General features: G+C 41.6%; 1 pseudogene; it reads right to left on the bottom strand.

Annotated features, from left to right (window-relative positions):
- Positions 1-535: 535 nt before the first annotated feature.
- LOC100458048 (glutaredoxin-3-like) lies at positions 536-19,527 on the bottom strand (annotated as a pseudogene).
- Positions 19,528-25,412: the final 5,885 nt, after the last annotated feature.

Genomic DNA, 25,412 nt, shown 5'->3' with positions numbered 1-25,412 from the left:
GAAATTATGCTGAGTGAAAAAAAGCCAGTCTTAAAAAAAATGCATGTTGCATGATTTCATCTATGTAACATTTATGAAACAACATCATTTTTGAAATGGAGAACAGATTACTGGTTGTCAGGGATTAGGAATGGGGGAAGAGGGAATAGGTATGTTCATAAAGTGGTAACATGCGGGACTCTACGGCTATGGTACTGTTGTGTATCTTGATTGTGATGGTGGCTATCCAAGACAACACAAGTGATAAAATTGCAAAAAGTTATGCCAAACACACACACAAACACACACGGGCATGTGTAACTTGTGAAATCTGAATGAGCTCTGTAGATTGTACCAATTTCAATTTTTTTCTAGTAGCTGTATGTTTAATATTGTTGTAAAGATACACTTTTTTATACAATTATTGTTAATAATTTGAAGATGTTTATTGCATTCTATTTTTAGTGGGAAAACATGTAACATACTTTTATTTAGCACAACATTGTGAAATACAAAAAACATGTAACTGAGTAAGCCGGATTCTTCTATTCCTAGCCCATTTCTGAGGACTAAATCATGAACTGCTCCCAATGTAATTAAGTATTTCTTGCAATAGTTGGGCACCAAGTTTAAGATTTATTAATTTTCTCCCCTCAGTATAGGCAGCAATTCACCATTTTCTTTCAGCTCCTTCACAATATCCAATCCTCCCACCAGCTCCCCTTTCACATACAGCTGAGGGTATGTTGGCCAGTTTGAGTAAGCTTTTAATCCTTGCCGAACTCCTTCATCCTCCACTATATCGAATATTTCATATTCACCACCAGTACTATTTAGTATTTCCAGAATTTGTTTGCTGAATCCACATTTTGCTTCCTGTTTGTTTCTTTTCTTAAAGAGCATCACAGAAGCTTCATTTGTCAGCACTTTGAGCCTTTCCTCTAATTTGGGAGCTTTGGGACAAATTGTATCTAGTTCTTCAGATGCTTGTAGCTCCTTAATTATATCAAGTCCTCCTATGAGCTCTCCAGAAACGTAGAGCTGAGGATAGGTAGGCCAATTGGAATAGGCTTCGAGCCCCTGTCGAACGTCTTCATCTGAGAAGGCATCAAAACTGCTAAACTAAATATTATGTTTGTGACGAATTTCCACCAACTGCTTGCTGAAACCACAGAGTGGTTCTTGAGGAGTTCCTTTCATAAACGGCATGCAGGGGGCAGCATGAGTCAATTTCTTTCAGCGAAGGTTGCGATCTTCTTTAAGATGTTCATTAGTGCTGGGTGGGAAGGAGCCAGTAGATGCATGTCACTGAACTTTTTTGGTCAACTCTGGGATGTGTGCACCATCTAGTTGGTCAATTTTCTGAGAATTATTGAAAAACAGAAAAGTGGGAACAGAGCTAATTTCATATTTTTCAGATACTTCAGGAACACCTTCACAAATGAAACTTGAGGGCGTTCTTTAGCTAATTCTGCCATGACTTCGTTCATCTGTGCACATTGTGGACCACAAGGAGGGACTTGGCTTTGAGGCGCAGCAGCTCCTCAAACTGCCCGGCTGAGGTGACCACTTCTACGGCTGCTGCAGCTGCCTTAGCCGCCCCTGCCACCGTGCTGCTGCCGCCGCCACCAATTTCAATTTTTCAGTTTTGATATTGTACTACAGTCATTCAGGATGTTAACAGCAAGGGAGTCTGGGGGAGGGGTGCATGAGACATCCCAGTACATTTTTTTGCATTTTGAAATAATATTTCCTGTGAATCTATAATTATTTCAAAATAAAAAGCTTTAAAAATCTTCAAATAAATAAACAGATACTTTGGAAGATAAAGTCAATAACATATCCCAGAAAGAACAAAAAAGGCAGTGTGGAGGACAGAAGGAGAGAAGGGAAGGGAAAAGATAAGAAAATTAGAGAATCAACTCAGAGGTGCATGATATTAGGAATTCCAGAGAGAACAGAGTAAACAAAGGAGAAGAAACTAAAATAATAAAAATCTACGCGAACTTGAGAACATGTGCTTTTGTACAGAAAGGGCTTCCTGAGTGCCCATTGCAGTGATGCAGAAAGGCCCAGCACACCGGAATGACCTTTCAGACACTGAGAGGCAAGGAGAACATCTGTGCTGGATTGCCTCTTGTCAACCTGATGACACCACCATTCTTCTGAGGTTGGAAACTACACTTCCCAGAATTCTGTTCCCGAGGTGGCAGGGATGGAGCTGAGCTTGGGCTCGGTGAAAGTCTGATTTGCGTATGGCTCCTGCAGGGTGCCCAGCCTGCCAACAGCAGAGACAAACATTGAGCCCATGATGTGGCACTGTTATTTGGGGGAATCAACAGTTTAAGTAACGTGGACCATTTCCATCCTGCCAGGAGCACCGCTTTGTTCTCACTGGAGATGGATGGATTGCCTTCCCTGTCCACAGTGGTTCCTCCAAAATGGTCATCTCTGGACTTACAGAATACCTAATGTATGATAGTGGCACTCTTCCTAGCTTTGCTTCTGACAAGGAACTGATTTCACAGCAAATGAAGTGCAGCAGTGTGCTCACGAAAGCATGATGTGTGAATGCCTTTATTTGGAATTCACTGGTCTTACCATGTTTGCCATCATCCCGAAGCTTGGCTTGATAGAGTGGCAGAATGGGCTTTTGAAGGTTCATTTATGGTGCCAGTTGATAAAATCATTTTGTGGAGCTGATTTGGTACCCGATGAGATGCAGAACATACTCTGAATCAGTGACCAATTTATAATGTAGTTTCCCCCGTAGCAAAGATACAAAGTTTTAAAAATCAAGGAATGCAAATGGGAGTACTGTCTTTCACTGTACATCTAATGATCTACCAAAGTTTTGGCTTTTTTATCCCCACAACATTAAACTCTGCTAGTTTAGAGGTCTGGGTTTCCAGGGCAGGAATACTTCCACCAAGGAACACAACAGTGGGTCCATTTAACAGGAATCTGAGACTGTTATCTGGTCACTTTGTCAGACAAATAAAATGGTTTCTGTGCTAGATGGGACAACTGATCTTGATTATCAAGGGTAAATTGGTTGGCTACTGCACAATGGAGGCAAGGAGTACCTGGGCTCCAGGAGATCCTCCTGGTAATCTCCTGGCACTCCCATGCTCTGTAGTAAAAGTTAGAGAAAACTATAGCAACCAGAACAAGCGGAACAATGTCACACAGAAACTTCAAGAGTAAAGATTTAGGTCATCATACTAGACCAAAAAACAAATTAAAAAACTGACTGGGCCAGGCACTGTGGCTCACACCTGTAATCCTAGCACTTTGGGAGGCCAAGGTGGGCGGATCACTTGAGATCAGGAGTTTCAGAGCAGCCTGGCCAACATGGTGAAACCCCGTCTCTACTAAAAAAAAAAAAAATTACCCAGGCATGGTGGTGGGCACCTGTAATCCCAGCTACTCCGGAGGCTGAGGAAGGAGAATCACTTGAACCCAGGAGGCGGAGGTTGCAGTGAGCTGAGATCACGCCACTGCACTCCAGCCTGGGTGACAGAGCAAGGCTCTGTCTAAAAAAAAAAAAAAAGACTGGCTGAGGTGCTTGCTGGGGACCAATGTGATAGGAAATGAGTGATGGGAGAAGGGAATTATAAATACCGATTACAGCCATGTGATCAGTTCCAGAATCAAGTACTCTAGTCATTAGAGATATTTTCTATATTGCTTAGATACGGACATTTGTATATATAAACTGATATTTTTCTTTTTTTTCTGTCCTATTCCAGTATCCTCTAATAGTATCAGTGTATGAATCGTGGTTACTCCTATGGTCCAGTTTTAGGTTATAGGATAGCAAGATAAGATTGTGAATCAGAAGATAAACATTTATTCACAGATGGATAAAGTGGAACTCTGGGTTTCTTCTTTTAGGTTTGGTTGTGTGAAGAATAATTGAATCATATAATGTAAAAGCATAATGTTGCTAATATCTTTATTTGGAAGTTAAAGATTAAAAATAAGGTGTATGGATGCTGAGCTGATGAAGGAGTAGACTGTGCTGGATTATCTGGTGTTAGCACAATTCTCACTCATTTTTAAGGCTGAGAGCTACATTTTCCAGAATGGTTTCCTTTTCTATGTGGTTTTTGGTTAGAGTATGCTCGTGAGAGAAACTCATATGAGATTTGGAAGATGGAAGTGAATCAGTTGCAGCTAAATGTGCAGGTAGGCAAGAGCTTCACAGTGGCTTCCTGGCAAACTCTTGAGAGGATCATTGGTGGAAGCTTCTCAGAGATTCCTGAGAATTTCGGTAAGGTTTTGAGAACCACCTCTCCTCAATGATTCAGACTGAGATGTTTAGCATAGATTTCTCTGATTTTTGGTGACAGAGCCAGTGACCTTTACTCCTTCAGTTCTTCCAATAGTCATGAAAGATCCTAATTTTATATTTGTTTCCTTATCCACAGAATGTATAGGCAGAGCATGGTGGTGAACACCTGTAGTCCCAGCTACTTAGGAGGCTGAGGCAGGAGGATCGTGTGAGTCCAGGAGTTCAAGACCAGCTTGGGCAAAGTAGTGAGATCCTGTCTCTTAAAAGAAACAAGATGACAGAATACATAAAATGACTTCTTTTTATTTTATAGTACACTGACTGATACAAGATTCTAAAAGCTTCCAGAGAGAATAAGAGATTGCATACAGAGAATGAGAAGTCAGCATGGCATTGAATGTATCAACAGTAACTTAAGCTAGATGAAAATGAAGCCAAGCCTTTATAATTCTGAGGGAAATTGATTTCTGAGACAGAATTCTGTATCCAGCTTAATCAATGGTGAGGGTAAAACAAAGACATTTACAGACATGAAAAGTTTCAGGATCTTATGTCTACTTCCAGCAATTGAAGGATATGCAACATTAAAATTAGGAAATGAGCCTAAGAACCCAAGGAACCTAAGGGATTTGGAAAACAAGGAAGCCAATACAGGAGAGAAGAGAATTCACAGGATGATGGTTGAGTGAATTTCCAGTATGGAAGCTGTACAATGGGTCTGAGGACCAGGCAAGGCTGGGCAGTAGGATAGAAAGCTGTTGGGGAAGGCCGGGCACAGTGGCTCACGCTTGTAATCCCAGCATTTTGGGAGACTGAGGCTGGCGGATCACGAGGTCAGGAGTTCGAGACCAGCCTGGCCAACATGGTGAAACCCTGTTTCTACTAAAAATAGAAAAAAATTAGCCAGGCGTGGTGGCACGCACCTGTAATCCCAGCTACTTGGAAGGCTGAGGCAGGTGAATCGCCTGAACCTGGGAGGCAGAGGTTGCAGTGAGCCAAGATTGCGCTACTGCGCTCTGGCCTGGGACAGAGCAAGACTCCGTCTCAAAAAAAAAAAAAAAAAAAAAAAAAAAAAAAAAAAAAAAAAAAAAAAAAAAAGCTGTTGAGGAGATGTGGCCCAGGGAAACAAACATATGTGGGATCAGTGGACCTGATGAGTTCTACCACATTAAGAGGAGTTCTTCAGCTCTATCAGAGAGTTTGGGAAACATTAGTAAGAGTACCTAGAAAATGAAGCAAATGAAAAAATGAGATAATTTTTAACTCCTGGAAAAAACAAATGTTGTACAAGAAAGGAAAATAGAACCATACTATAGTACGTAGCTCATCAGTGAACGGTACTGTCAACAAAAAGAGTCAAACTGTACAATATTTGAAGAGATTTATTCTGAGCCAAATATGAGTGACCATGGCCTGTGACACAGCCCTCAGGAGACCCTGAGAACATGTGCCCAAGGTAGTTGGAGAGCAGCTTGGTTTTATACATTTTAGGGAGGCATGAGACATCAATCAGTACATTCAATAAATACATTGGTTTGGTCCAGAAAGGCGGGACAACTCAAAGCTGGAGTGGGGGTGTCCAGGCTATAGTTAAATTTAAACATTTTCTGGTTGACAATTGGCTGAGTTTGTTAAAGACCTGGGATCCATAGAAAGGAAATGTTCAGGTTAAGATAAGACTTTGGAGACTAAGGTTCTTTTGAAGTCTTATAGTGGCTGCCCTTGGAGACAATAGATGGCAAATGTTTCCTATCCAGATCTTTAAAAGGTGCTATTTTTTTTCTTTTCTTTTTCTTTTTCTTTTTTTTTTTTTTAGACACAGTTTCGCTGTTGTCACCCAGGCTGGAGTGCAACACCTTGATCTTGGCTCACTGCAACCTCCACCTTCTGGGTTCAAGTGATCCTCTTGCCTCAGCCTCCTGAGTAGCTGGGATTACAGACATGCACCACTATGCCCGGCTAATTTTTGTATTTTTAGTAGAGACGGGGTTTCACCATGTTGGCCAGGCTCGTCTCAAACTCCTGACCTCAGGTGATCCGCCCGCCTCCACCTCCCACAGGGCTGGGATCATAGGCGTGAGCCACCATGCCCACGGAGATTCTTTACAGATGCAGATTTTCCCTCAGGAAGGACAGCTTTGTAGGGCCATTTTGAGATATGGCAAAGAAACATGTTTTGGGGTAAAATATTTTTATTTTCTTTCTTGTCTCCTAATGTTATGCCAGAGTCAGGTTGGAAAGTAAGTCATGGTATATATAGAGTTAAATAAACCCCACTGATGAGAATTTATGGTTTGTAGGGCATGACTCCCCAGACCCCTTAGATAGGAATTTGGGCAAGATAAAAAAAGTCAGAGCATAGTCCTCAGTATTTATATAGTCATAATAATATAAGTATTAGATATCAATTTAATCAAGAATTGGGATACAACTGTACTAGAAGAGTTCTTGTATGTAGGTAAGGTGTGTGATGTTTTATGAGTACTAAATTCTTACGCTTCATCAGAAGTCAGCATATAATATTTAAAATAAGCAAGAAATAGAAATTAAAGAATATTAGTTAGAAATATGGAGGTAAATAGCAGAAGAAACAGCTAAAAATGGCCAGGCACGGTGGCTTATGCCTGTAATCCCAGCACTTTGGGAGGCCGAGGCAGGTGGATCACCTGAGGTCAGGAGTTTGAGACCAGCCTGGCCAACATGGTGAAACCCCATCTCTACTAAAAATACAAAAAATTACGCGTGATGGCAGGAGCCTGTAATCCCAGCTACTCGGGAGACTGAGGCAGGAGAATCACTTGAACCCAGAAGGCAGAGGTTGCAGTGAGCCGAGATCGCACCACTACACTCCAGCCTGGGCGACAGAGCGAACTCTGTCTCAAAAAAAAAGAAAAGAAAAGAAAAAAAGAAACAGCTGAAAATGCTGAAAGGGTTGCCTCTAGGAAGTGAAAATGGAGTTGGGAAAGGAAGAGTAAAACAGGGATTGGTATTTTTCTTACAGTCATTAGAGTACTATTGGGCTTTTGAAATTAGATATATTTCTTACTCGGATAAAAAAATTAAACATCAGAGAAAAGTATAGGAAAATTAACACACACATGGGAAAGGACATTAATAGGCAATTCACAAAATACAAAGAACCAATTGACATAAAAATTTATTTTACTAAAAAATTAGATAAGTAAAAACATGCACAGCAATCAAGTATGTTTTTCCATCAAATTATAAAAAGTCTGACTTCTCTGCCTATTGTTTTTCCTGTTCAGTAGATTGGAAATGTCATAGCACTTAGCTTGATTAATTTATTTCAAGGAAACAATGAGATGATGCACAAGAACTCTAAACTCTTGTATGAATAGAAAGCAGTGGAAAACAAGAAAGCTGCCTCCAGGATACAGTCCTCAAATCTAGCTAAAAAGATAGTGCCAACTTTCACATTTGACATTCTTTTATTTAAGTAGGTAATTCCAATTGTAAAAGTATCCCCCTACCCCACATGAGATTCGATAGGACTACTAAGTGGAAGGAAATTTTCATGTTTTCTGACTTGGCCCCATGCAAAATGTTTGCTCTTCATTAATCTATCTAATTACGCTGGTGGAAAGAGCACAGGGAGAAAGGAGCATGTAACATACACATTAGACTGTTCTTATCACATGTTTCAAAGGTGCTGGGTCATGTTTAGGGTGACCATACATCCTGGTTTGTCTGACACAGTCCTAGTTTATGGCTGTATTCTAAGAGTGATTATCAATAGCACCTACTTTTATTCTCAAAATGTTCTCATTTGGATGATAAATTATATGGCTACCCTAGGTCAACAGGTATTAATTTATGCTAATTAGAAGACAAAATGCTTTAGGTACCATATGGGAAGAGGTAAATTTGTTATATTGCACATATTTTGAGACATTGGATTATATTCTTGATGACACAAAATACTTTAATATGTGTGTGGCTAATGCAGTTAGAATGAGTTTTGTTTTCTCTCAAAAGATAACTGAAATCTGCTTAAGCATTTGGACAAATTCTTTGTTGTCAGCCCATATGCTTCAACAGCTTACTATGGCATTTGTCCCAGTAAATCCACCATAAGTTGAAATATGGTAAGTCAAAACTGCATTAAGAAAAACTTTTTAAAAAGTGAGAAAAAACAAAAAACCCTGCAATACCCCGATAAACCCATCATAAAGTGAAAAAAATCATAAGTCAAACCATCGTAAGTTGGTGACTATATTCTGTAGCACGTTGACAGGGAATAGATAGATTTATCCTGGAAAATGTTAAAGTCAAATGATGCAAAGAAACCTTGTCTATTAAAAACAAATGCCAGTACAGCTCCTATGAAACTTTTTTTCAAACTTTTATTTTAAGTCCAGGAGTATATGTGCAGGATGTGCAGGTTTGTTATATAGGCAAACATGTGCCATGGTGTTTTGCTGCACAAATCATCCCATTACCTAGGTATTAAGCCCAGCATTCATCAGCTATTCTTCTTAGTGCTCTCCCTCCTCCTGCCTCCAACCCTCTGACAGGCCCTGGTGTGTGTTGTTCCCCACGAAGTGTCTATGTGTTCTCATCATTCAGCTCCCACTTATAAGTGAGAACACACAGTGTTTGGTTTTCTGGAACTTGTTATTTTTAACAGAACTTCATAATGGCACCACCTGATTTACTGCAGAGTGCACCCATCTCTATAATTGATATTCTTAGTGGTGATCCCAAGGATCTACAACATTCTAAATTGTTTTCTATATAAGTAAGGGAATTTACAAATGATGATATCTACCTTCCTTATCAACCAAAATTTCTTGGAATGGCTGAAGAAAAAAAGTTATACTTTAATAACCTATCAGTGCACTGGAAAGTGAGAAAGAGTGCCATCAGCTTGCTAGAAACTAAGAAATTCCTGAAAGAGGGAAAGCAAACAGGCTCGCATGTATAGAGTAATGAGTCTAGAGGGAACTTTATCCAAAATAAGTAGGGGAGAGACCTTCTGTGAAAGTGGGGGGCATGTCCTCAGGGAATAAAAGGTGTGAGAAGAGGTCCCAGGGGCAATCATTGCGGTGATCGATTCATTAGGGAACTGCACTTAAGAGCAGATTAGCCAGTTTCTGTTTTGGTTGAGCTACTGACAATGATGGCCTTGCTCTCAACATAAAGCAGACATTGTGAGTTCTAGAGTTCTAGAGATGGAGAGGCAAGGAAATGCCTCAGTAGCTAATGAACCTCTGAATATAATCCATCAAAATGTTACAGTAGGTAGCTAGTCAGACATGAGCAGGGCAGGAGAAGCCCCACCACCACCACCACCAGGAATGTCAGGTGACCATCAGGTGATGGTCGGGGGGTGTTACACTGTTTCTTTAAAATAATAATTGGTTGCAGCCAGCACCAGGGAATGGCAGCCTCCCAACAGATAGAAAACACCTGAAACTGGTGACGAGCAGCTTCCTGATCAGATCTCAGGAGCCGGGCGAGTGGGCTCACACATGCACACTAAAAGGCAAAATGGTGATGTTTAACTGGTGCATGACCTTCCTCTAGGAACGCTCAACTGGTAAGGGAAGGACACCTCAAGAGCATGCATACAACTTCAGTAAACACACTGTGCATGTGGCCCCCCAACAAGGGCTAGCAGGCCACTGTACATGTGGACAGCCCACCCCAAGGAAAGGATCAGGGAGAAGTAATGCAATCCCGGAAGCATGCCAACGTATAAGACCCTAAGTCAAAGGTCAGACTACACACTTGATCCCTCAAGTCACCCACTAGGCCCTTTTCCAAGTGTACTTTAATTCCTTTCATTCCTGCTCTAAAGCTTTTATTTATTTTTTTGAGACGGAGTCTTGCTCCGTCATCCAGGCTGGAGTGCAGTGGCATGATCTCGGCTCACTGCAACCTCTGCCACCCAGGTTCAAGCGATTCTTGTGTCTCAGCCTCCCAAGTACCTGGGACTACAGGCACACACCACCACACCTGGCTAATTTTTGTATTTTTAGTAGAGATGGGGTTTCACCATGTTGGCCAAGATGGTCTCGAACTCCTGACCTCAGGTGAGCCACCTGTCTCAGCATCCCAAAGTGCTGGGATTACAGATGTGAGCCACCACACCCAGCCTGCTCTAAAGCTTTTAAATAAACTTTCAGTCCTGCTCTAAAATTTGCCTTGATCTCTCACTTTGCCTTATGCCCCTCAGCCAAATTCTTTCTTCTGAGGAGGCAAGAATTAAGGTTGCTGGTGACCCAGTAGGTTTTGCCACCACTAAGAAACACTTTTCTAATAATAGTGTTTTCTCCCCCAGGATCATTGTCAGCAAGCTGCATCTACGAACAAACTGCATCCAGGCATATTATTCCAAAAATATGGGATTAGTGAGGAGGGAGAGATGAATAGGTGGAGCACAGAGGAGGAGTTTGAGGCAGTGAAAATACTCTGTATGATATCATAATGTGGATACATGTCGTTATGTATTTGTCCAAATGCATAGAATGTTCAACAGTGAACCCTAAGGTAAACGATGGACTGTGGGTGATGATGATGATGTGCCAATGTAGGTTCACGAGTGTAACAAATGTACCACTCGTGGGGGTTGATGATCATGGGGGAGGCTGTGCATGTGTCAGGGAAGGGGGTATATGGGAAATCTCTCTACCTTCCTCTCAATTTTGCTGTGAAGCTAAAACTGCTCTAAAACATAGTCTTAAAAAAATAAAACACAGAACAGAGAATCACCATATATTTGAGGAAACACAACATGTAAGAAGAAAGAAATGCAATAAAAAGAATGAACACCTAAGGAAACAGAGTTCATATAGTGTAAACGAAAAAGTATCTGAAACAGGTCTCAATCCATTTAGTTTATTTTGCAAAGGTGAAGGATATACCTGGGAAAGAGGTCTGTTTTCTCCAAGGATGATTTTGAGGACTTCCGTATTTAAAGGGGAAAAGTAGGCTGAAAGGGAATGAGGGAGGGTATGGTCACATTACTGAATCCACCTGTTGCAAGAGAAAAGGAGCAGGTAGGGGAACAGTCAGTTATGTATTTTTCTCACACTCAGTAAATTGGTACTTTACACTAAAGATAAGGTGAACACAGAGTAGCTACCTGTGGAGATATTTAATCTTTTATCTGTAGCTATCTGCTTAGGAACAAAAGGAAAGGTAGCTTCTTCCATGACTCAGCTTTCAATTAATTTTTTTTTTTTGGCAGAGTGAATTGGGGCCCCAAGTTTTTATTTTTCTTTCATAAAAGCAATCAAGAAAAGACTTAAAGACAAGTGTAATAATGTTCAAAGAAGAGCTTCAGGCGAATTAAATTTAACAGAGTTTAACTGAGCGAAGAATGATTTACAAATTGGGGAGCCTCCTGAGAAAGAGTAGGCTCTGAGACTCCAGTGCAGCCATGTGGTGGAAGAAGATTTATGGACAGGAAAAGGAAAGTGGTGTACAGAAAATGGAAATGAGGTACAGAAACAGGCAGATTGGTTATAGCTTGGCGTTTGTCTTATTCGAACGTGGTTTGAACAGTTGGCCATCTTTGGCCAAAACTCGGTGATTGGCACAAGAGAAGGTTACAGTTTGTTTACACCTCCATTTAGGTTATAGTTCATGATGTACAGAGAAACCTTTAGGCTTAACTTAAAATACGTAAGAAGGCAGCTTTAGGCTAGACTTGTTTTAACAATTCCCCCTTTTTGGTCATCCTCTCAAAATTTGGTCAAAATTGAGAAGATGACCAAAACTTTAGTCACTGATGGCACTATTACCATCCTAAATGTACTTATTTGCTGTTGAAACTCACTGGGAAATAGTTTAACAGTAGATTTTGTAAAATGGGAAAGAGGACTTCAGGTCACTTTTTTTTTTTTGGTAAGGGTTAGAGGGTATCTCTGTGCTGCAATATCCTATTCACAGGAGAAAAAAAACAAAACTTGGTCTATTCTAGGATTTATGTGTTTCCTTAAAGTCTTAGTGTGATTATGTGGCATTTAGCACAATTGACTCCATTTTGGTTTGGTCAGGTCTGCTGGGGCCTAGTGCGTGAGCTTAGTCCAAAACAATGGCCTCCCTTAACTTTGTTTAAAAATTCCCTTTGTTTGGTCAGGTTCTCACTTAGGTGAGAGTGTGACCAAAACTTAGGGCCTCAGCACCTCTCTAGGTTACTATTATTTTGGGTTTCTGGTCTCAGCACTTCATTCATAGGTTAGGGTGCCCTCAGGGTCACACATTTCTTTCAGCTCTTGATACTCCAGTTGAAGAGAGACCGCTTGACATTCTAGAGATGGCGGCATGCAAACATTTAAAACTTTTGAGGGAATACAGCACACCAGGGAGACTACCATTTTGACTATCCGGAGGATAATACCAAGAGTTTGGCGTACGCTCCTTAGCTAAGGTCACCATAAGCCAAACCACCTAAAATCAAACAGATCAAAGAATGAGCTAGATAGTCTACTCGCTTTAAGCATTCTCTTCGTTAATCCTCTACAACTGAATCTCTATAATACCTGATGTGATGTATTTCTTCTTAGACAACAAGAAATGCCAGCAGCTGTATAGATACTTCTTTGTTTAGTCAGTAAGTAATCTAGAGCAATTCTATTATTTAGCATCACTTTCACAAGAGAATTTAAAGTCTGTCATGTAACCATACCCTTTGTAGTAGAATCTGCTATAGAGCCTATCATGAGGGATCAATTTTTAATTTACTCCAAATCATGAAAATTTACTCCAAACTGTGAAAAAGGACCTAACAAATGATGCCCTTCTAGAATAGTTTAGACCTTTTGGCAATGTTCTCTTTATTATTATTATTTTTATTTGTTATTTTTGAGATGGAGTCTCACTGTGTCACTCAGCCAGAAGTGGAATCGTGTGATCTCGGCTCACTGCAACCTCTGCCTTCCATGTTCAAGCGATTCTCCTGCCTCAGCCTCCTGAGAAGCTGGGATTACAGGCGCATGCCACCACGCCCGGCTAATTTTTGTATATTTAGTAGAGACAAGGTTTTACCATGTTGGCCAGGCTGGTCTCAACTCCTGACCTCAGGTGATCCACCCACCTCGGCCTCCTAAAAGGCTGGGATTACCAGAATGAGCCACTGCATCCAGCCGACAATGTTCTATTTAGCTCATGATGTAGGTTAAGAAGATTGGACTTAAGTTCTCTTCCTGACGGATTATGAGGCAACACATATACCATTAAAATTTCTCAGCCGGGTGTGGTGGCTCACACCTGTAATCCCAGCACTTTGGGAGGCCAAGGCAGGCAGATCACGAGGTCAGGAGATCGAGACAATCCTGGCTAACATGGTGAAACTCTGTCTCTACTAAAAATACAAAAAATTAGCTGGGCGTGGTGGCAGGGACCTGTAGTCCCAGCTACTCGGGAGGCTGAGGCAGGAGAATTGTTTGAACCCATGAGGCGGAGGTTGCAATGAGCCGAAATATATGTGAATATAGTACCTATCAAGGCTCGACATAGATATTGAGATGTTTTCTAAATTAATCTTCTCTCAGTCTGTTCTTGTAAAATTATGCAACCAAAAGAAAATAGAATTAACACTGTCTTAGTCTTTTCTGGCTGCTATAACAAAACAGGGTAGACTGGGTAATTTATAAACAACAGAAATTTACTTCTCACGGTTCCAGAGCCTGGAAAGTCCAAGATGAGGCTCTGGCAGATTTGGTGTCTGATGAGGGCCATTTTCTGGTTCATAGTGTTACTGGTAGAAGAGACCCAAGTTACCCCGAGTTACTAGTGGCAAATCCGTAGGCATCTGCAGCAACTTCAGCCCTGGCCTCCTCAGAAGAATGAATTCAACTGAGGGGCATAAAGCAGAAAAAGAGACTGAGGCAAGTTTCAGAGCAGGAATGGAGGTTTATTAAAAAAGCTTTAGAACGGGAAAGAAAGGAAAGAACCCTTGGAAGAGATCCAAGTGGGCGCCTGAAGGTCAAAGAGAGAAAAAAGAAGAGCCTTGAACCTTGATCCTAGGAGTTTATAGACTGGCCTCTTTCCCATGATTCTTCCCTTAGGCTGGGCTTTCTGCATGTGCAGTGCCCTCCTTACCCTTAGGAACTGAGTATGTACAGTTTAGATGCACAGCAATGACTCTGAGTCATGCTTACCCAGCATTTCCTTGGAATCAACATATGTATTGTCAATAATGTGTTATACACATTACCACAACTCTTCTGCTCTTCCTAGAAGCTGTATTAGGGAGCACATTTAGGGAGTTAGACGCGTGCCCATCTGAGGCTTTCTTCCTTTTTCTGATGGCACGTACCTGGAACATCGTACTTTGCCATTTTTATGTCTTAATGTGCATGCCCAGGAAGTTGCTTCTCCCTGGGGTCTACATTCAGTTAACATTTTTTTTGTTAACAGGTGTAAATCATCAGGAAATGACCTCTCCCTGGTGCTGCCCAATTATTGTTTTTAAAGAGGCAACACAATGATTGTCGAACCATCACGCAGCATTCCTAGTGGGTGGCGGGGGAGAGCCCTCTCCTTTCCCGCTCATGCCTATCTATCTACTTATAACAATAATGGACACACCTTCTAGCTGTGTCTTCACATGGTGGAAGGGCAAATGAGCTTCCCTGGTCTATTTTGTAAGAGCACTAATCCCATTGATGAAGGCTCTGTCCTCATAATCTAATCACCTCTCAAAAGAAAGGGATTGGCCAGGTGTGGTGGATCACACCTGTAATCTTAGCACTTTGGGAGGCTGAGGCAGGCAGATTGCCTGGGGTCAGGAGTTCAAGACCACCCTGGGCAACATGGTGAAACCCATCTCTACTAATACATACAAAAATTAACCAGGCATGGTGGCATGCGCCTGTAGTCCCAGCTACTCTAGAGGCTGAAGCAGGAGAATTGCTTGAACCCAGGAGTCGGAGGTTGCAGTGAGCCAAGATTGCGCCACTGCACTCCAACTTTGGTGACAGAGAAAGACTCAGTCTCCAAAAAAAAAAAAAGGAAGAAAAAAGGGGATTATCCTCTATATATAATCATGTTAGGGGTTAGGATTTCAACATTAGAATTGCGGGGGAACACAGACATTCCCCCGCAAAAAGAACAGACCCCCAGTGGCATCAGGGTCACACTGACATGTAGAAGCCCACCCACATCTGAAATTCTGAACTCCTCTACCCCTGGGGTGGGCTGAGGGATCATCTGAAATGACGCAGACAAATGAATCTCACTTTCTGGATTTATTTATAGACCCCCTGTGTTGCAGAGCTGTACTCCCTTCCCTCTGTGGCCACACACCAACCTGAACAGTATCTCAAAACAGCTTGAGGTATGGTGTGTGCTCTCCAGGATGACTCCTGTCTTTGAATTGGTCCCTAATGCCGCCATAACCTCCCAGCCAGCTAAAGCTGAATATATTGATAGTCTCAGCTCAGAACAAATTGCAGTTTAGCGTTTCCTACCTGAGTGTACAGGCACTAAGTCTAGCTTTGCTTTTGAAGTTAATTGTTCTCTCCTTTATCTGTCTGATATGGCCCTAATCTATATTAACACATTACATTTGCTCAAAGGTAATTTTTATCCATTAAAAATAACTAGAGAATGTTCTTTTCTTTGAGATAATCAGCACTCCTCCATGACTACTTTACATGTTCGCTATTTGAAGAGTGCCTCAATCACTGCCAGACCTCTTTTTCCCTTCAATTAACTCAGAACATCCAAGATTGAACTCATCATCATTGCTTTGAGAAGGCAGCCCTCCCCGGCCCCCGCTGCAAACCCCATTTCCAGGAGTTCCATGACTCTGCTGTCTGCCAGGCTACAAGACCTCTGATTCTTCTTACTCTCTGTGTTCACTAAGAAGTATCATTTTGTTTTTCAGTTTCCTGTAGGATTTTTCCAATCCTGTCCATTTTTGTGGTTACCCCCAGTCCAGATCTTCATCTTTTCACACTTGGGTATCCATTATGATTGTATTGTACCTCCTAATTATTTCCACAAGCTTAACAGTTGTCTTCGCATTCAGCAAATACTAATTGTCAGTGTGCTAAGCCTTTCCTGTCCAAATCCATCCTACACACTATTCCCAGACTAATTTTCGTAACATGTGCACTTATCACTGTGCCAAGATGGTCAGTTGTTCCCAGTCTGCTTTCTTTCCTTCAGACATAGAAAGAGAATTTCTAGTTGGGCACTCAGTTAAAAATTTCCTCCTATCGATTTTTCTTACATGCACCTCTTCTGGGACTCTACGATTGGAGGTTGACCTGTGTATTGGGCCGTTCATTTTCTTATTCTTCATCTCCTATTTTCTATCTCTTTATCTTTTGGCTCTACTTTCTGGGAAATTCTCTCATGATTATCTTGTAACTCTAATACTGAGACTTTCTTCTTCTCACTTTGTTTCCTGTGTGTGTGTGCCTTTCATATTGGCTGCTCACACATCTGGTGCTCCAGGCTATCTTCCTATGTAAGAGTGGAGCCTGTGAAGCTGATTGAGAATTCTGTGTGCGTGGGAAGTTTAGCAACTATGGTCTTCACTGCAGGGTGGCCTAATAGCGTCATTTTATTGGAGAACTTCCAAAGTCAATATTTGTAGGTCTTTTGCCTTGAGCTGGTCATCTTTCCTAGGGAAGAATCTTCCAGACTTCAACCTGGAGATAATAGGCCTGGCTCTCAGTTCTCTGGGAAGTTGTTGAAGGTCTAGATGTCAATTAGAGAAACTTCCCATCATTCCTCTTGTTTTCCATCCAGTATCTTCAAACTCAACTGTGCTTGTGCAACACTGTTTTATTATCTCCGCACTTCTGCCAAAGTAGGAGAGGCCATCTGAGCAGGGTCGACAGACTTAGCAAATCAAAATGCAGGCACCCACTTACATTTAAATTTCAGATAACAAGTAATTTTTTAATGTAAGTATGCCTCGTGCAATGTTTGGGACACACTTATACTCAAAAAATTATTCATTCCTTATCTGAAATTCAGATTTAACTGGGTATCCTATATTATCTGGCAACCCTACATCTGGTTGTCAAACTGCTTCTCAAGTAGACTTTGTGCCAATCTTCCTGTTTTGGGCCCTATTTTTACCCCTACAAGAGATGCCTGGATCTGCCAGTATCTGATCCTTCAGGCAATGAGAATCAAGCTGTTTTCCAGCTTATCTTGGAGCTGACTTGGGAATAGCTTTCTTGGGTCTGCTAAGTCAGTTACCACTTGCCCATCTGCTTTCCAGCTTCCACAATTGGGTGACTGTTGGTTTTTCTCTTATAAATCTATAAAGCTTTATAGGCTTAAGTCTTTTTGTTTTGTTTGTTTTGCTTTAGTATTGATTTGTTTTCTTTCGCTGATCGTAATATTTTTGGTTTTTAAACATCTTAATTGAGGTGTTACATTTTAAGCCGTACCATTTGTGTTATTTGGCAAATGTGCATGGTGGGGTAGCCATCACCGTAATCAACACATAGAATATTTCCCACTACCTGGGAAAATTTCCTTCTGCTGCTTTGCCCTCATTCTCATCCTCCACTCCCTGGCCTCTGGCAATCACTGATCTACTTTATGTTATTTTAGTTTTGATTTTTGTACAATTTCATAAAATGAGATCATGGCATATGTAATCTTTTGTGTCTGGCTGCCATCACTTAGCATAATGCTTCTGAGATTCATCATGCGTCATGCATTGCTGCGTGTATCAGCAGTTTTCTCCTTTTACTGCTGAGTAGTATTCCATTGTATGAATATATACAATTTGTTTATCCATTTGCCAGTTGAAGAACACTCATTTCCAAGTTTTGGCTGTCTGAATAAAGCTGCTATGAACGTTGATATACAAGTCATTGTGTGGTTACATGTGTTTATTTCTCTCATGTAAATTCCTAGGAGTGTTTCTGAGTCACATAATAGGTTTATGTTTAGTTTTGTAAGAAATTGCAATCTGTTTTGCAGAGTGGCTGCACCATTTACCATTTTAAATTCCCACCAGCATGTGTGAGGCTTCCAGGGGTTCCATGGCCTCGAAAATACTTGATGTTGTCAGTCGAATTAATTTTAGCCACTTTATTGAGTATGTAGTCCTATCTTGTTGTGGTTTTCATTTGCATTTCCCTATTGATTTTGAGTATCTTATTTGCCATTCAAATATTATCTTTGGTGATGTGTCTGTTCAAATCTTTTGCCAAATTTAAAAAATGAGGTTATTTATCTTCTTATTGATCTTGTAAGAGTTCTTTCTATGTTCTGGATACATTCCTTTTCAGATAAATGATTTGCAAATATAGTTAACCCTCATTATTCATGGATTCCATATTTTTGAAATCACCTGTCCACTAAAAACTTTTTATAACTCCATATAAGATACTGTAAGAGACATATTGTGACTGTATGGTCAATGATAGCCATAGGCCAACTCAGACATTTCACAGGGCTGACACTGTGTCACATAGCAGTGTGATGCAGCCTGGCCCAGGCGTTTCCAGTCTTGGCCCTGGATTTCCAGGGTATGAGATCACCTCAGCACAGATGCAACTCTCATAAATCTTACAACAAATCTGACACTTACAGGAATAGCTTAAACTCTATGAAAGAAATACCTGGTGACTGACCCAGACTGAATACAGGTATAAGAAAAGAGGATGAATCCTCCAAACTCTGAGAATGGTCTCTAGTTGGGGACCCTCCTGGTCAGGTGGTTATCCAACCCCTGACTGTGTCTGGCCCATGCCACCAGCCTGTCTTGCTATCCCTCTTAGAAGAAGAGTGCTGTGAGAATAAAATGAGTAGCTGATGTTGCTGAATACTCATCTTTAACATCATCAGATGGAAAGGGAAAAGTCCCCCCTGGGGGAGCTGGTTAACTAGGCCCACCCGAGAGTTTCCAAAACAACACCCCAAATCAGCACTCGCAGCACTTTTGTGGTCATTTGCAGACATGCACAGAGTAGTGAAACATTGGAATTACTCGATGTGCAAAATCTCAGCTGAGGCTGTATAGGATGATGCTCTGCCGCCTTGTTCCAGCTCAAACCGTAAACAAATGTCCATTCTGCACTCTATATAGTGCCATGTTTTTGCATTTTTGTACTTTTATTAGTGATTTTGCTGTTTAAAATGCCCCCAGGCACGGTGCTGAAGTGCTGTCTACTGTCTCTGAGTGCAGGAGGCTGCTATGTGCCTGTGGAGACAATACCTGTGCTGGATGAGCTGCCTTCAGCGTGAGTTGCAGCGCTTTTGGCAATAAGTTCAGTGTTAATGAAAGCAACAGCCAGGTACATCGAGGCAAATCACCTCTTCCCACCAGAAAGTGCTAAAGTAGCATCTGTAGTAGGTGACAAAACTATGGAAAAAATGGAAAAGCGGCTAAATTTGTGGATTTGTGAGACAATGTGTGATTAAAACAAAAAACTGTAGTGAGGCTGAAAGCCAAAGTCAGAAAAATGTCAAGCCCTTCTCGGCTAGCGCTGACTGGCTCCCATGTTCCAGAAGGTGATACAACGTGAAAAAGGTTAAACCTGCAGGGCAGGCGAGGCGGGTTCTGCAGATCAGGAGGCTGTGGGAGAATTGTAAAAACACCCTCTGAGTGCTATACAGGAAAAGGGTTATGTGGAAGGGCAGGTTCTCAATGCTGATGAGACCTGTGTGTTCTACTAGGATGTTGATAAATAAACCTATGTAACACAAATGGTGTTTCAGCTGATGAAAATGTTGTGACCAGACACTCACAGAACCTAACCTGTGCTTCCCCCAGGTTACTGAGGGGAATACTCAGTATTCATTAGTTCTGGGTTTGAGGCACATTCACAGAACATAACTACCTTGAATCACAAGAATCAGCTGTGCTTCCCTCCGTCCCTGCCCTGGGGGCTCCAGTCCCATTGAACTCTCTGTAGTTCCCTGAAAATGCTTTTCCTGGGGTGCCCTCTCCTCTCTGTCCCAGATCCATCCTTTAAGCCTCAGCCCCAGTGATGCCCAGGAAGTCTCTCTGGACCCTCCCCTAGGGCGGCTGAGAATCTCCTCTTCAGCGCCAGGTGACACGCCCTGCACACACCTCTGGCTCAGCACACATTGCAGCAACGAGATCGGTCACACACTCCTCCGCCTCCCCCCACCAGCCTCTGAGCTGCTTCAGGGCAGGCCCTTTCTTTTCTATCTACACACACATATGTGTATATATGTATATTTGTATATGTGTGTACAAACAGACGTGTGTTGGGAGCTAGCAAAAACCAACACTGTAAGACATATCCTATATCCTATGTTACACTTTTATTTTCTTATTTAAATTAATATACAGTATCATGCCTATTTGATCAATTCCATGTGTTTATGTTCTGGTACTCAGCACAAAGCCTGGCCCATAGAAAGGATCAGTAAATATGTGTTGAATAAAAGTCTAAAAGTTAACAATATTTATTCATGTTACTGAATTGAGGCTTTCTGATTTATAAGTTTTTAATAAGTAGATAAAATAGTTTGAAATTAATATATAAAATTAACAGCTTGTTCCCTTAAACATTTTAAACAATTCCTCTGCCCCCTCTTTTTAAAAATTTGAGCTATCTATAATAAAATTTTGCTGAGCAAAATTAAACTTCAGCTTAGTCTAAATGAACTAACTAGAAATGTGGATAAAGCAATCTGAATGAATGAGTTTTTACCATGCTCAGTCTAATTATAGAGTATTGGAGCCAGAGAGGTCTCAATGTACGCAGGTATTAATAAGGTTTTTCCAAGTTAGCTAAGGAGGTAGGAAGATATATTAGTCCATTTTCACACTGCTGATAAAGACATACCCAAGACTGGGTAATTTATAGAGAAAAAGAGGTTTAATGGACTCACAGTTCCACGTGGCTGGGGAGGCCTCACAATTATGGTGGAAGGTGACAGGCACTTCTTACATGGCAGCAGCAAGAGAATATCAGAGCCAAGCAAAAGGGGTTTCCCCTTATAAAACCAGATCTTGTAGGACTTACTCACTACCATGACAGCAGTGTAGGGGAAAACTGCCCCCATGATTCAATTATCTCCCACCGGGCCCCTCCCACATAATCTTGAATTATAGGAGCTACAATTCAAGATGAGATTTGGGTGGGGACACCGCCAAACCATTTCAGAGGGGAAAGAGCAGAAACAGCCTCAGCAGGCTAAGTGGGGCCTAAAAAGAAGGTCATTCACAGACAGCGCTGGGCTCGGCTTTCTGATAGCAGCTCCGTGAATCACTAACTAGCTGTCTCTGTGTCGGCAGGAGTTTGCCGCTTCTGGAGCTGAGGCTGCTGCTATGGAAACCCAGCAAGTGCAGCCTTTTTGCCAGGGCTTGTCCTGACTCATTACTTCTACCACCACTCTCTCCCTTGTCTTACACTTCTGCCCACGGCAACAAGCATCAACAGAGACTTCTCCAGGTCTCTGTACGGGAAAAGCTTTTTCCTGTATCCTCTTAGGTTCAGTGCTTGGGACTCTGCAGATTAAACTGATAAAAGACAGGTTAACAGGAGAAAAGGCACACAAATTATATGTGATGTTAATATTTTAATTTTTACATGTGCACAGGAAGGTCTCACACAAAAGGAAGTGAAAACCCAAAAAAGTGGTTAGGGCTGAGAGCTTATATACCATGCTAACAAAGGACAGTAAATTTGTGGAGAAGTGAATAAACGAAAGTGCTTGGGCTTCTAGGAGCGGTAAACTGCGGAAAGGTAAATATATGGGGAAATTATGGGAAGTAAGTGTTATTTTAATAAGGTTTGCTCATGCAGATTCAGATTGGTGTCAGGTAAGCATCGTCTCTTCCTGACATGGGAGAGGACAACGGGAATATCTTCACAAAGGGAATTTATGTTCTGCTTTTAGGCAGAAAGGGTGCAAGTAGAGAGCTTATCTTGTGTCTGCTGTTTCTCAATTTCCATCAGCAAGGCAATGTTTATGCCAAAGTGGCATCTTATGGAGTGGCAAACTCTCATCCCCTTTATCTCAAATACAAATTCCCACAAAGAAAGCATCCCATTGCTTCAGATGGTCACCCTCCTTCTTGCTGAGTTGAGATCTCACATCAGTTCCTCTTCTGAGATAGGATCCACCCTCTAAATGAGCTGCCCTTGGGCCCAGTACCTCCTCCTGGAGCCTGGACAGTGAGAAGGCACAGTCTAGTTTCTCAGAGGGCCTGTCTGAGTCACACCACTGGGAGCTCTTCTCTGAATCAACAGAGGCAGAAACTGATGCCTGAAAAGGTGGGGTGGGAGGTGTGTCCTAGGAGGGTGCCCTTCAACCCTGTGATCTAGGTCTCTGAAGCATGTCCTTGCCCCATTATTGAGAAGTCTGTCTAGTTGGCTTGTTTCTTTGACCTGCTCCAAATGTTTGGGTTAAGCCTGCAAAGCCTGGATTAATAGACACATTTGGCTAACGGAATGTTTACACATATTATCAAAATAATTTATGGTTAGAATTTAAGGTTGTTTGATAACACTGGACAAGTGGGCCCCCACAACATAGTGTTTATTTTCATTTTTTCATAAACCTTGATAAATGAATTGCTGTTTTAAAAACAAATACGTAACACAAGGGCAACTGGTATGAACTTTACCAGAAGTCACGGTTAGTTAGAAGCTATTATTAATTTTTTTTAGAAGTTTGAAGCAAGGCAATATGGAACATTGTATTTATTCCATTGATATTTACTGAGAATCAACTACGCACCAGGCACTGTTCTAAGCCCTGGAGATACATCAGTGAACCAGATAGACACATTTCTTGCTTTCATGGAACTTAAATAGTATATGTAATCAACCTGTTTTTCCATTTTTTAGAACAATGAAGAGTAGGGCAAGGAGTGGAATGAGGGTCAAAAGTAAGCCTTGGAGTCCTGCCCCAAAGTTTTCTAATTAGATTGTGAAGGAAAGACCTTATGCAACTAAATTACCCATTTGGGTCAGGTGTGGTGGCTCATGCCTGTAATCTCAGCACTTTGGGAGGCCAAGGCAGAGGATCGCTTGAGGCCAGGAGTTCAAGACCAGCCTGGCAAACATAGGGAGACCTCATCTCTATAACAGACTTAAAAATTGGCAGGGCATAATGGTGTGCACCTGTGGTCCCAGCTACTCAGGAGGCTGAGGTGGGAGGATCATTTGAGACAGGGAAGTTGAGGCTGCAGTGAGCTGTGATCGCGCCACCGCACTCCAGCCTGAGTGACAGAAGGTCATTTGTGTCCTATTGATATTTGTAATAATTAATGGTCTTGTTGCCCCTTAGGGTTGCTTCCTTTTCCTTTTCCTTTTCCCTCACTCTCATTTTCCCTGACTAAAAAGGAAAAAAAACTCAACAAATAACTAGTAGCTGACACGTTAATTATTAGATCACTTTTAAGCTTTAATAAACCCAATGATGTATGATGAAACCTCAGGCCCCATAGCCTGAGTAGGTACCAGTTTCATCACAAAAGACCCATTGTTTCCTCAGCCAGTGTTCATTGAGTTATGCAGCCCCAGGCTAGCATGAAGAACCCTGCCCTACTTCCAGCTCTGATTTACTTTATCTGAAGCAGATTCATCACTGCTCACAAAGTAGTTCCTTGCAACCCATTAAAATCCTCAAAGTACAAGGCCATGAATGGGGCACTCCTTCTTGCTACTCTCAGCAAACTAGCAACCTGATTCTAAAATTTATACAAGATGCAAAAGGCCAAGAAAAGCCAAGACATCGTTAAAGAACTAAAAAATAAAGCACTCGAGAGAAATTAAGACTTAATATAAAGCCACAAGAATTAACACAGTAATGTTGAAACAAGAATAGAAAAGAGAGCAATGGAAAAATCAAAGTCCAAAAACAAAGCCACACATATGTAGGTATGTGATCGATGACAAAGAAAGTATTGGCCGGTGGCTCATGCCTGTAATCCCAGCACTTTGAGAGGCTGAGGTGGGCTGATCACATGAGGTCAGGAGTTCAAGACCAGCCTGGCCAACATGGCGAAACCTCATCCCTACTAAAAGATACAAAAATTAGACGGGCATGGTAGTGGGCGCCTGTAATCCCAGCTACTCAAAAGGCTGAGCAGGAAAATTGCTTGAACCCGGGAAGCAGATATTGCAGTGAGTTGAGATCGCGCCACTGCACTCCAGCCTAGGCGACAGAGTGAGACTCTGTCTCAAAAAAAAAAAAAAAGTATTGTTAAGCCGGGCGCGGTAGCTCATGCCTGTAATCCCAGCACTTTGGGAGGCCAAAGCAGGTGGATCATCGGAGGTCAGGAGTTTGAGACCAGCATGGCCAACATGGTGAAACCCTGTCTCTACTAAAAATACAAAAAATTAGCCATGCGTGGTGGCGCGCGCCTGTAATCCCAGCTACTCGGGAGGCTGAGGCAGGAGAATCACTTGAACCCAGGAGGTGGAGGTTGCAGTTAGCCAAGATCGTGCCATTGCACTCCAGCCTGGGTGATAAGAGCGACATTCTGGCTAAAAAAAAGAAAAAGAAAAAAGAAAGTATGGAAGACTAGTGAAAAAAAATACATTTAAAAAAGTAATGGTGCAAAGTCATTTGAACAACTATATAAAAAAAAAAAACCTTGGAACATATACCATCTACAACAATCAATTTCAGAAAGTAACTTTAAAAATAAATGTTTAGGTGGGCCACAGCGGCTCATGCCTGTAATCCCAAAACTTTGGGAGGCAGAAGCAGGCAGATTGCTTGAGTCCAGTAGTTTGAGACCAGCCTGTCCAACATGGCAAAACTCTGTCTCTACTAAAAATACAAAAATTAGGGGAGTGTGGTGGCGTATCTGTGGCCTCAGCTACTCAGAAGGCTGAGGTACAAGAATGGCTTGAACCATGGAAGTGGAGATTGCAGTCAGCCAAGATTGCACCACTACACTCCAGCCTGGGAGACAGAGACTCCATCTCAAAAAAAAAAAATATGAATGTTTAACAAATAGCACATAAGAGAAGATACATTATTTTTATAATATCAAGTTAGAGAAAGATTTCTTAAACAGATCACCAAAAAAAAAAAGTACTTATAAAGAAAGAGATTGGCGAATTGGACTACATTCAAATTAAGAATTCCCGTTTATCACCTCTATGCATACAAACTAGAAAATCTAGAATAAATGGATAAATTCCTGGACACATATACCCTCCCAAGACAAAAGCAGGAAGAAATTGAATCC

This window comes from Pongo abelii, chromosome 5 (assembly GCF_028885655.2).
Source record: "Pongo abelii isolate AG06213 chromosome 5, NHGRI_mPonAbe1-v2.0_pri, whole genome shotgun sequence".
Classification (NCBI taxonomy): Eukaryota; Metazoa; Chordata; class Mammalia; order Primates; family Hominidae; genus Pongo; species Pongo abelii.
This window is presented reverse-complemented; position numbering and strand designations above follow the sequence as displayed.